Source organism: Palaemon carinicauda, chromosome 38, assembly GCF_036898095.1.
Source record: "Palaemon carinicauda isolate YSFRI2023 chromosome 38, ASM3689809v2, whole genome shotgun sequence".
NCBI classification, from domain to species: Eukaryota; Metazoa; Arthropoda; class Malacostraca; order Decapoda; family Palaemonidae; genus Palaemon; species Palaemon carinicauda.
Genome location: NC_090762.1, coordinates 15,630,370 through 15,642,381, shown reverse-complemented (window position 1 = coordinate 15,642,381; position 12,012 = coordinate 15,630,370). Strand labels below are relative to the sequence as shown.

The 12,012-nt window shown below is 43.9% G+C and overlaps 1 long non-coding RNA gene across 3 annotated transcripts in view; it reads right to left on the bottom strand.

The window, feature by feature from the left end:
- The window catches only part of LOC137630433 (uncharacterized), a 109,082-nt gene that overhangs the window by 4,243 nt on the left and 92,827 nt on the right, over positions 1 to 12,012 (bottom strand). For all 3 annotated transcript variants that reach the window (XR_011041709.1, XR_011041708.1, XR_011041710.1), the window contains exon 5: positions 7,792 to 7,948. This is a non-coding gene — a long non-coding RNA (uncharacterized lncRNA). The remainder of the gene's footprint in view (positions 1 to 7,791; positions 7,949 to 12,012) is intronic.

Here is a 12,012-nt window from a genome sequence, read left to right as displayed (position 1 = left end):
TCTCCCGTTCGTTACCCACCATGTTGGAAAGGCTAGGAATTTCGAACGATTTAGGCCAAGGACGTGAAGGAAGCTCATTTTTTGCCAAAAAACCGAGCTGTAAGGAACATGTAGCCGTTTCAGATGTGAAACCTATGTTCCTGCTGAAGGCGTGAACCTCACTTACTCTTTTGGCTGTTGCAAGGCAGACGAGGAAAAGAGTTTTGAGAGTGAGGTCTTTGAAAGAGGCTGACTGGAGAGGTTCAAATCTAGATGACATAAGGAACCTTAGGACTACGTCTAGATTCCAGCCTGGAGTGGACAACCGACGTTCTTTAGAGGTCTCAAAAGACCTAAGGATGTCCTGAAGATCTTTGTTGGAGGAAAGATCCAAGCCTCTGTGACGGAAAACTGCTGCCAACATACTTCTCTACCCCTTGATCGTAGGAGCTGAAAGAGATCTAACATTCCTAAGATGTAACAGGAAGTCAGCAACTTGGGTTACAGTGGTACTGGTAGAGGAAACTGCATTGGTTCTGCACCAGCTTCGGAAGACTTCCCACTTAGATTGATAGACTCTGCGAGTGGATATCCTCCTTGCTCTGGCAATCGCTCTGGCTGCCTCCTTCGAAAAGCCTCTAGCTCTAGAGAGTCTTTCGATAGTCTGAAGGCAGTCAGACGAAGAGCGTGGAGGCTTGGGTGTACCTTCTTTACGTGAGGTTGACGTAGAAGGTCCACTCTTAGAGGGAGAGTCCTGGGAACGTCGACCAGCCATTGCAGTACCTCTGTGAACCATTCTCTTGCAGGCCAAAGGGGAGCAACCAACGTCAGCCGTGTCCCTTCGTGAGAGACGAACTTCTGAAGAACCCTGTTGATGATCTTGAACGGCGGGAATGCATACAGATCGAGGTGGGACCAATCCAGCAGAAAAGCATCCACGTGAACTGCTGCCGGGTCTGGAATCGGGGAACAGTACAATGGGAGCCTCTTGGTCATCGAGGTAGCGAACAGATCTATAGTTGGCTGACCCCACAGGGCCCAAAGTCTGCTGCACACGTTCTTGTGAAGGGTCCATTCTGTGGGGATGACTTGACCCTTCCTGCTGAGGCGATCTGCCGAGACATTCATATCGCCCTGAATGAACCTCGTTACCAGCGTGAGCTTTCGACTTTTTGACCAAATGAGGAGGTCCCTTGCTATCTCGAACAGCTTCCTCGAATGAGTCCCTCCCTGCTTGGAGATGTACGCCAAGGCTGTGGTGTTGTCGGAGTTCACCTCCACCACCTTGTTTAGCAGGAGGGACTTGAAGTTCATTAAGGCCAGATGAACTGCCAACAACTCCTTGCAATTGATGTGAAGCGTTTCCTGTTCCTGGTTCCATGTCCCCGAGCATTCCTGTCCGTCCAATGTCGCGCCCCAGCCCGAGTCTGATGCGTCCGAGTAGAGATGAAGGTCGGGGGTCTGAACAGCTAATGAGAGACCCTCCTTGAGAAGAATGTTGCTCTCCCATCACGTTAGAGTAGCCCTCATCTCTTTGGAAACAGGAATAGAGACCGCCTCGAGCGTCATATCCTTGTTCCAGTGAGCTGCTAGATGGTACTGAAGGGGGCGGAGGTGGAGTCTCCCTAACTCGATGAACAGGGCTAACGATGAAAGAGTCCCTGTTAGACTCATCCACTGCCTCACCGAGCATCGGTTCTTCTTCAGCATGCTCAGGATGCACTCTAGGGCTTGGTTGATTCTTGGGGCCGACGGAAAAGCCCGAAAAGCTCGACTCTGAATCTCCATTCCCAGGTAAACGATGGTTTGGGAAGGAACGAGCTGGGACTTCTCTAAATTGACCAAGAGACCCAGTTCCTTGGTCAAATCCAAAGTCCATCTGAGACTCTCCAGACAGCGACGACTTGTGGGGGCTCTTAAAAGCCAGTCGTCTAAATAAAGGGAGGCTCTGATGTCCGCCAAGTGAAGGAATTTCGCAATATTCCTCATCAGTCGCGTAAACACAAGAGGTGCCGTGCTTAGGCCAAAACACAGGGCTTGGAACTGGTACACAACCTCTCCAAAGACGAATCTCAGAAAAGGTTGGGAGTCTGGATGGATGGGAACGTGAAAGTAGGCGTCTTTCAGATCCAACGAGACCATCCAGTCCTCCTGCCTGACCGCTGCTAGGACCGACTTCGTCGTCTCCATTGTGAACGTCTGCTTGGTGACATAAGCATTGAGCGCACTGACGTCCAGCACCGGTCTCCAACCTCCTGTCTTCTTGGCCACCAGGAAGAGACGGTTGTAAAAGCCCGGGGATTGATGGTCCCGGACTATCACCACTGCCTCCTTCTGTAACAGGAGCGACACCTCTTGATGTAACGCTAGCCTCTTGTCCTTCTCCTTGTAGTTGGGAGAGAGGTTGATGGGAGATGTGGTCAGAGGGGGATTGCGGCAGAACGGAATTCTGTAACCCTCCCTTAGCCACTTGACAGACTGAGCGTCTGCACCTTTTCTTTCCCAGGCTTGCCAGAAGGTCTTGAGTCTGGCTCCTACAGCTGTCTGGAGAGGAGGAAAGTCAAAGCTTGCTTTTCGTGGACTTGGCACCTTTCTTGGACTTGCCCCTGTGACTGTCTGCACGGGAACTTCCTCGGCTGGGGGCTCTGCCACGAAAGGGCGGAATGAATCTGGTAGTAGGTGTATCAGCCACCGGGGTGCGGTAAGTTCTCGGCACTGAAGGTACGATTTTAGCCTTACGTGCTGAAGAGGCCATGAGGTCATGCGTATCTTTCTGGATAAGAGCCGCAGCCATCTCCTTGATTAGCTCCTCCGGAAACAGGAACTTGGAGAGAGGAGCAAACAGTAACTGTGACCTCTGGCAAGGGGTGATACCAGTAGATAAGTAGGAGCATAGATGTTCCCTTTTCTTGAGGACTCCTGAGACAAAAATAGAAGCAAGTTCGCCAGAACCATCGCGAATTGCTCTGTCCATACAGGACATGATCAGCATGGCCGAGTCTTTGTCAGAAGGGGCAGTCTTCTTGCTCAAGGCCCCCAGGCACCAGTCGAGGAAATTAAAAATTTCGAAGGCGCGAAAGACTCCCTTTCAACAAGTGGTCCAGATCAGAAAAAGTCCAGCAGACCTTAGAGCGTCTCATAGCCGACCTACGGGGAGAGTCAACCAAACTTGAGAAGTCGGCCTGGGCAGAGGCAGGGACCCCCAAGCCTGGTTCCTCTCCCGTGGCATACCAGACGCCCAACTTAGAAGCCAGCTTAGGAGGAGGAAACATAAAAGATGTCCTTCCCAGTTGCTGCTTGGACTGCAACCAATCCCCTAAAACCCTCAAAGCTCTCTTTGATGATCTGGCGAGGACAAGCTTGGTGTAGGCAGACGTAATAGGCTGCATGCCTAGAGAAAACTCGGATGGAGGAGAACGAGGGGTTGCAGAAACAAAGTGTTCAGGGTATAACTCTCTGAACAGAGTCAGGACCTTACGAAAGTCTAAGGAAGGTGGTGACGACTTGTGTTCCTCCACATCAGAAGAAGGATCATCCAGGTGAGCAGCTTCATCCTCAGAAACCTCATCACCTGAGAGTTGAGAAGCGAGAGGTAACGGTAAAGCGGTATGCTGAATGGCTGAATCCTGTAGAACGGGTGCATGCGCACTTGCGGATCCATCATCAAGCCTCTGCTGAAGAGGATGAGGGCTGGCAATGACAAAGTCATGAGGCTGGGATGAAGGAGGTTCTGCGGAGGTCTGAGGAGCAAGCGTGGTCAGAAGCGAATGCTGTAAGGCATGAGGCTCATGCTGCATGGTATGCGGTTCATGTTGAATGGGAAGAGGCTCATGCTGCGAAGAATGCGGCTGCTGCATGCGTTGAGGCGGCTGCCTCATAGCATGAGGTTCCTGCCTCAAGGGTTGCGTCTGCCTCAAGGGTTGAGGAGGTTGCTGCGCAGAGAGAGGCTCTTGCCTCAAGGGTTGAGGCGGTTGCCGCATAGCATGAGGCTGCTGCCTCATGGATGGAGGAGGTTGCCGCAACGCATGAGGCTCCTGCCTCATGGATGGAGGAGGTTGCCGCAACGCATGAGGCTCCTGCCTCATGGGTAAAGGAGGTTGCCGCATAGCATGAGGCTCCTGCCTCAAGGGTTGAGGAGGTTGCCGCATAGCAAGAGGCTCCTGCCTCAAGGAAAGTGGAGGTTGCTGCATAGCGCTGGTACCTGGCAACTCCCAATGCGGTAGCTCACGCATGGAGGCAGGAGGAGCCTCAACATCATACGTCTGGCAGGGTGGACTGCGCAGAGGTGGAGGAGCGCTCGCAGGAGGAGGTGTGCTAACCTTCTCTGCCTGAAACTCCTGCATCAAAACCGCAAGCTGAGACTGCATTGTCTGCAGCATAGACAACTTGGGATCAACAGAAGTTGGAGCAGAGGCCTGTTGAGGCATCGCTTTACCTCTCTTAGGAGGTGTGCAGTCATCAGATGACTGCGGCGAGTCCGAACTGGCCCAGTGGCTACACCTGGGCTGTTGGACTCGCTCGGTCGGGACCTTACGTTTAAGAGGTCGTGAGACCTGGGTCCAGCGTTTCCTGGAAACTTCTTCCGCAGACGAGGAATTTAAGGGCTCAATCGTCTGGGAGTGGAAGTGACGATCTCTATCAGATACGCCCGCAACCACTGAGGATACAACTGTGCGCCGATCAAGGCCTGCCGAACCCTTTTGCCCTTCGACGTTGCTTCTCCCCTGGGCTTGGGAGCTTGCAAGAGGTCCCGGACTGGGAGGACGACTGGCACGCACAGAAGTATCCTCATGCGCAACACTGACACTGACACTAGGCACAGCACTGGCACTAACACTTCCCACTGCACTTTTCACTTTAAGTTCCTTGACATCTGCCAAGAGAAGATTGTGGTCACTCACTAAAGACTCCACCTTATCACCTAGAGCCTGAATGGCACGTAACATATCCGACATATCAGGCTGAGCACTCGTAATAGGTTCGGGGGTCACCAATACAGGGGAAGGAAAAGGTTGAGGATCATGGGGGGAGGAATAAACCAAAGAGCAAGAAGAACTCCTCCTAACTCTCTCCCTCTCTAACCTAGTCGTATACTTGAGGAATTCATTAAAATCGAATTCCGAAAGCCCAGCACATTCCCCACATCGATCTTCCAACTGACAGGATTTTCCCCTACAGTCGGAACAAACGGTGTGAGGATCAACAGAGGCCTTCGGAAGACGCCTATTACAAGTCCTAACACTACATCGCCTAATTCTAGGAGCTTGAGAGTGGTCGGACATCTTGAATTTAGAGAACAGTCAAGGGGGAATTCCAAAGTAAAGCAAAGATCGTTAACCAATAAATCAATTTAATTCCAAAAGCTATCTAAGCTAAGGGAAAAGCTTCCTGTATAGCGAAGGCTAAATTTTAGAGCAATACTTCACCAAAACCGTGAACAAAGACTCCAAAATCAACAGCGTATCCATGTAGGTCTTGCCGGCGGCACGACAGAGGAAAAATTGAGGTGGTGTTGACAAGAAGTACTGGAGTACCTGACCACAGATGGCGCTGGTGAGTACACCCCCCTCTTGTATAGCGATCGCTGGCGTATCCCGTCCGTAGATTTCTGTCGGGCAACGGAGTTGACAGCTACATGATTATCGGGTAAGATTAATATTGAAAATGATATTTTGACATGTTTCATAATCATCGTTATTGCTCAATTAGGTAGCCAGTGATGCTAAGTTTGGATGAAGTATACTATAACATGGGTTTTATGAATTTTCTACATGCCTTGTTCTATAAATCCCTATGCTTCTGTAAATAAGTATGTCAAATTTATGCATTAAGACTTAACTGTTCTAAGGAAACTGTCGTGGCATGCACATTAAAACCATTTTGTACTTGGCTAATGCATAATTAGACTGAATTAACTTAGTTATGATTAACAAATTAGCTGAAATAGTATGTTAGTGAAATTATATAAGCTATAACTCTTTCTAAGGTCCCCTAAATAATTTTATGTATAACGAGTATGTGGGTCTGTAACCCACCTATTTGTTTGGAGAACGTCTCCATATGGGTAACCAATGACACTATTAGAATAAGTTACCACATCACGTGCGGTTCTATACGAGTTTGGCTGCTGTTATATCATATTACCCCATAATCTTCAATACATAATTTAATATATTCAGAAACTTTATAAGGAAAACGGCCTTTGCCGTACAAAAAGATTATGTCATTGTACCATTTAGCGGATTTTCCTGTTATCCTTCATTATTAAACTGGATTAACCTCATTTTTTCCATTCAAATATGCGATAGCACTAACTTAGTTTACTCAGTTCTTAATTTACTAAAGGTTATGCTAACATTCTAATACTTGATAAAGGAGCATCTGAACATGAAGTATGAGAACCATGTAATTTACTTTACTTTAAGGGCTGCTTATCCAGTCCTGTACAGCAGGGGAACCTTACTCTCTACAGGACCTCCAAAGTCGTTATATCATATTCAATCGAGGTCACTTAGCACATCACAATGCGTATTGCTAGCTTACTGTTAAATCGTCCCTGTCGAAGCACTCGCAGAATAAGAAAGTCTTCAAGTTCCTCTTGAAAGCTTTAATATCTTCAATCATTCGGATGTCCCGTTTAAGTTTATTGTATTACCCATTCCTCTAAGTTTTTGCAAGACTCTTGAGGGTGACAGTAAAACCGATGAGAGAGAGAGAGAGAGAGAGAGAGAGAGAGAGAGAGAGAGAGAGAGAGAGAGAGAGAGAGAGAGAGAGAGAGAGAGAGAGAGCGCTTATACATAAGAGAACATAGCCTATAGACGAGCGAGAGAAAAATATACCCCCACAGAAGAGAGAGAGACCACGTATATACAGTATATAAGAGAACATACCCTATAAAAGAGCAAGAGAGAAAGAAAAGGCCCTATAGCAGAGCGAAAGTGAACGTACCCTGTAAGAAAAACGTACCCTTTAAGAGAAAGTGAAATTGTAGCCGAGAGAGAGAGAGAGAGAGAGAGAGAGAGAGAGAGAGAGAGAGAGAGAGAGAGAGAGAGAGAGAGAACGTATAAATAAGAGAATGTACCCTATAGAGAAACTATACCTTATAGAAGAGAAAATGAGAAAATACCCTATAGAAGAGAGAATAAGAGCGAGATAGAACTTGCCCTATAGAATAAAAAAAACGTGTCATCGTACCCTATAGAAGAGCATGAAAGAAAAACATACACTACAACAGCAAAACCATGTTCGAAACAATGTACTTGAGCGAGAGGTCCTTAAACGGTGTTTATTTGTCATCTCTCTTCGGGTTGAGAGTAGTTTCATTTATTCAGGTCAGTGACCAAAATGTCATTAAAGATTAGTTCCTAGGCAACAAACTTGCAATGTTAGCTGTGTTCTGATATCCATCATCATCCTTTCCTCTCCTCCCCTTGCATTTCATCTTCATTTTGCTTTTAAAAGTATTTCTTGATAAAACATCTTCAAAGGTATTTCGTTTTGTGTCAAACATCACTGTCGACATATAATGCGATATCAAAAATTTTTGTGTGTGTAAACAAACCTCGAAACTGCGTTGATTAACCACTATTACTGAATAAAAACTATCCAGGTTAATAATCAATGTACTCCAAATTAATACCACATCGAATATTTTCTTTCTGCCCAACCACCAAAATTAGATTTCATACTAAGGTGTTAGGTAGCCTAATGTAAGGTTAAAGGAAAGAGGAGAATAGTTTCACAAAGTATATTAATCATCTCAATATTAGTGTCTACACGAGGAAGCACATCAATGTGATTATAACCGCTTACTTGGCTAAAAATCGTTTTAGCTGCAGTATCTTTTGCTCTGAACTTTGATGTCAGTACATCAAAAACACCCAATCAATCAATCAGGGACGGGAGCTCAAGGTAAAGCAATTCTAGCTGTAATTGCAAAGTATTCGGAGACTGGCTCTGTATCGTCAATCTGTAAGAGAATTAAAATATAAATTTATTGTTCACAGTTACATCTAGCCATTTTAAGCCAAAATTGAGAGAGAGAGAGAGAGAGAGAGAGAGAGAGAGAGAGAGAGAGAGAGAGAGAGAGAGAGAGAGAGAGAGTTTACATTGTAGAGAATTAGTAATGACCAGGAAATACGCAATGTCATAAAACTATACGATTATCTATATTTATAACATTTGTTATAGTAAGGAATCTGCCTCAGTGTAGAATTCAGGGATGGGGAACCTTCAGCCGTAAGGCCGCATATGGCCTTGTGGACCACCAAGTGCGGTCTTCTAAGGCCTTTGATTTATGTATGTGGAGTATATTTCTGCTTTGACATTGAATATTGTGTGTTTGAAATCATTCTATACACGCACACAAATTTGTAAACACAGACAATAGGAAAGTTGTGTTCAGTGATGTATCTCCCAGGGAATGGAAGCAATTTTTCCTTGAATTCAATGAATCCTAACTTGATACAACTAGCAGTTTTTACTTCTCAGCTGCAACAGATGTTATTGCTGACAATGAAAAACTGCTAGTTGCAGTAAGTGGGCGAGTAATTCAACGTATGATGTATGAGGATTTCCTGTTTTGTCCATCTCTTCACTGTGATCTATGTTCAATTTTAGATAACAATAGATTCCAGATTTTTGCATGAAAATATTTCATTTGCACTTTAACTGATGAGTTTTAATTGTATGAAAATCAGCTTCTCTTAGGTAACCTTAACGGAGGGACACAAGGAACAGACATTCTAACAACTTCAAAAAGCACAGACATTCTAACAAATTCAAAAAGCAATGTCACAAAGGAGGACTAAATTTTACCTGATGGTGTTCCAGCTATGATGGCTAAAAATTAAGGATTTACTGAACATCTTGAGAAAGCAAATAATTGATTTTTGCCCATGAAAACTACTGTGTTCAAACAGATTTTATTTACTGGGGTGTTGCATTTTTATTTGATGAGATTGTATAAAAAGGACCTACTTGCCAATATAAAACATTTGAAAAGGTTATATTGTTGATGTCTATAAGCTATCTTTTCCATAAGATTAATATTACTAATCGCTTCAATACAAAGAACCTACTTGCGTTACTAAAATAATTTGAAAATTACATGCTTTCGATATTATTCATTTACTTAATTTGAAAACTACCCAAACTTGAATGAAATATTTGAAAATTTAGTTTTCAATTTAATTCATTTACTGATTACTTGTTTAAAAAGTACTTAACTCGAATATTTTAAAATGTAATGCTCTCAATTTTTATAAACCTGTCACTCTTTCTTTGGATTACTAATAAATTACTTGGAGGATAAAATAACCAACAAAATTCTAGTCGGCCTTAATGAGCATTGAGGAATTGCAAGATGGCCTTCATCCAAAAAAAGGTTCTCCATCCCCGGTGTAGATTATCTGCTATACACCATATTCTTTAAGGAGAGAAAAAAAAAAAAAAAAAAAAAAAAAAAAAAGGCAGAATAGAATAGCAGACGTAATCTATAAATATCTGCTTCAAACGTCATGCAGAGCACTGTGTGGAAACAGAACCTGTTAAATAATTGTGAAATATTTTCCCCCACAACAATGCTTTGCATCTTTTCCAGATTTCCTCTATTTATTTGATGCACAGTAGTTAATCACTGTAAATAAAGAAATCCTTATAAACTTCTTTGATAATTTAACCATTTCACAGAGAAACTAAATTGTGAAGTTCGCACCTCTGATACGTTGAGATACTTTTTCTCATTTCCCTTCATTAACGTGATGCTAATCTCCTTTGGGAATTGTAATCCCCTTATAAATACATAAGCCAGGGTACTTCTGCTCGGATTACAGTTGAGATTAGCATAAAGTCAAAAGGGGATATGGGGAAATTATCATAACGTGTCTGGTTGCATGTCCAATTACATCAAAGTGTCTTTTGCAGTTTAGCTGAACCAATTTCTTTTTAATTCTGAATTTTATTGAGGGTACTTTCAACATTCACGTGTTACCTTCAACATTTGCTATTTGCTAAATTATATAAAGGGACTAAAAATAAGTATATGAACTTTGGCAAAGCTAATATTCCACTGATACTTTATTACCTATGAAATATCAAGTACCAAGTAAAAGCAGACCAAATCATATTATTAGCCCCACATTTTCTAACGGGCTTTTTCAAAATTCCAAGCGAGGGAAAATATTGGAAGGTCCCCAATAAAAAAAAATACGAGAAATTAACCCTAACTCCCTTTATGCTGATAACACCAAATTAAAAGAAACATCAAAGAGAAGCTATTAAGCAACGCTGTATTCGCAAATAGACTTGAAGTGTCTCTGTGTTAGACCCGAAAATATTAATTCAATAAAATGGAGTTTTTATGATAAAACAAAGTTTTATGAATACTTACCTGGCAGTTATATATACATAGCTAATAATCTCTATTTCGGCAGAATTTTTCTAAACGAGGCAACCGCCTTATGGTGGTTGGGTGGTTACACCCGTTAAAGGGTGGTAGGAGGAATCATTCCTGTTTTCTGTTCTTCAGTTCATCTATGCCCGACCTGTCTCCTGAGGGGAGGTGGGTGGGCCTTCGAATGTATATATAACTGCCAGGTAAGTATTCATAAAACTTTGTTTTATAATAAAAACTCTATTTTTATGAATAGAACTTACCTGGCAGTTATATATACATAGCTGATTAACACACTTGGAGGAGGGTGATAGACAGTAAACATCGTTGGGGAAACAACCAAAAAAGTTGTAGGATAAAAAAAAAAAAAAAAACACTGATTCCTTACCTGCTAAGGTAGCTGACTTCAAAGATTCCTGACTCTTGAGTCGCTTTCCCATAGGAGTGTCAGCCAGGATGTGACCTGCAGTGCTGAAAACACTCAATCGAGTCTGTCAACGGGGTGAGACCAACAATCTGACTAGACTTCAGGACTACCTATTGCCCAATATAAAAACTGCAACCTTATCAAAACCAACCACCTAACCTTTGCAAAGTAGATAAAAATTATCTAACTAGACTGAGGTGACTGTACACAAGTCGAAGTCCTCAGACAATCAATAAAAACACCAACCTACGCACAAGTATACAAAACTAAGGTTGAGGGGAGGTAGTAACTCCTTTGCCTAATACAGAAGCCGTAGCTACGTATGGGCCCAAGGTATAGCATTTCTCATAATCCACTCTCACCTCTCTGAGGTAATGAGAGGCGATCACAGAGTTGCTCCTCCAGAATGTCGCATCCATAATTTGTCTGACCGACATGTTCTTGCGGTAAGCAAGCGAGGTCGCAATGGCTCTCACTTCATGAGCCTGCACTTTTAAAAGTCCGAAGTGTTCCTCTTCACACAAGAGATGCGCTTCTCTTATAACTTTCCTCAGGAAAAAAGACAAAGCGTTCTAGGAAAGGGGCTTCTGAGGATCTTTCACAGACCACCACAAGGAGCTAGAAGAGCCTCTCACATTTTTTGAGAGAGACAAGTAGGCCTTGAGGGCTGGCACTGGACAGAGGAGCCTCTCTTGCTCTTGACCCACTAGGTTAGTCAAGTTAGGAACCTCAAAGGTCCCTGGCCAGGGCTTTGAAGGGTTCTCGTTCTTAGTGAGGAAGTCTAATCTTAAAGCACAAACTGCCCCTTTCAGATTGAAGCCTAACTGCTTTTCAATTGCATGGACTTCACCGACTCTCTTAGCTGTTGCTAAGGCCAAAAGGAAGAGGGTTTTCTTCATAACCTCCCTAAGGGGAGCCTGTGAGATGGGCTCAAATCTCTTGGTGCACAGAAATTTAAGAACCACATCAAGGTTCCAAGAAGGGGGCTTTAACTGGACCTGCTTGGTTGTCTCAAAAGACTTCAAGAGGTCATGTAAGTCCTTATCGCGAGACAAGTCCAAGCCTCTATGCCGACAGACTGAAGCAAGCATACTTTTGTACCCCTTGATTGTGGACACAGCCAGCTTAGCGTCCTGCTGAGGTACAACAAGAAATCTGCAATCTGGCTCACAGAGGTAGTGGATGAGGAAATCTTGTGCTTCCTACACCAAGC